The sequence below is a fragment of the Mastomys coucha genome, chromosome X (genome assembly GCF_008632895.1).
Source record: "Mastomys coucha isolate ucsf_1 chromosome X, UCSF_Mcou_1, whole genome shotgun sequence".
Taxonomy (NCBI): Eukaryota; Metazoa; Chordata; class Mammalia; order Rodentia; family Muridae; genus Mastomys; species Mastomys coucha.
In genome coordinates, this window is record NC_045030.1 from 75,635,161 (window position 1) to 75,635,943 (window position 783).

Consider the following 783-nt stretch of genomic DNA (forward strand, 5'->3'; position numbering starts at 1 on the left):
GGCCACATAAGGAAATAGACCTTGATGACTAGCTTTAGGAATGTAACCTAATGGTTTTTAGCAAGGAAAATGGAATTGGAGAGAAGGGAAAGGCCTGTCAGAGCCATGTTTGCCATGCTGGAGGGGGCTAGTATCCTTTCAGTGATGATGTAGCTTAGTTATTAGAGTTCTTGTCTATTTTGCAGAAGGCACCAGGTTCAATCCCCAGTACTTTTTGAACCTAATATTGTAGGGCATGCCTATAATCCTAGCACTCAGGCTATGGAGGCAAGAGGATCAGAAGTTCTAGGTCATCCTTGGTTACATATTAAGTTCAAGGTCAAGTATTGGATATAGGACAACCTGTTTCAAAAGACAAACCAAGAAAAGAAAGGTAAGTTTGTGCCCCTGTATGTGTATAGTATATATCTTTAGAGACTTGTTTTCTATAGATGTGTGAGGAAGGGTTTGTTACACAGTCAAAAGCTAAGAGTTCTGGTCAACCCCTCTCCTATCCTCAGAGGTGAAAGGCTCCTCCCTACCTCTCCTCACAGCTTTCCCTGGTCATTGCCTTCCACATAGCCTCTGTCCTGCCTTTATACAACTACTACTCTTGTTCTTCCAACACTTTATTCTCTTTCTTTCTTTTTTTAAAAAAACATTTTAGGGTCCAGTATGGTGGCACACACCTTTAATCTCAGCACTCAGAAGGCAGAAGTAGTTGAATTTCTGAGTTTCAAACTCTACAGAGTGAGTTTCAGGACAGCCAGGATTACACTAAGATAACCTGTCTCAAAAACAAAA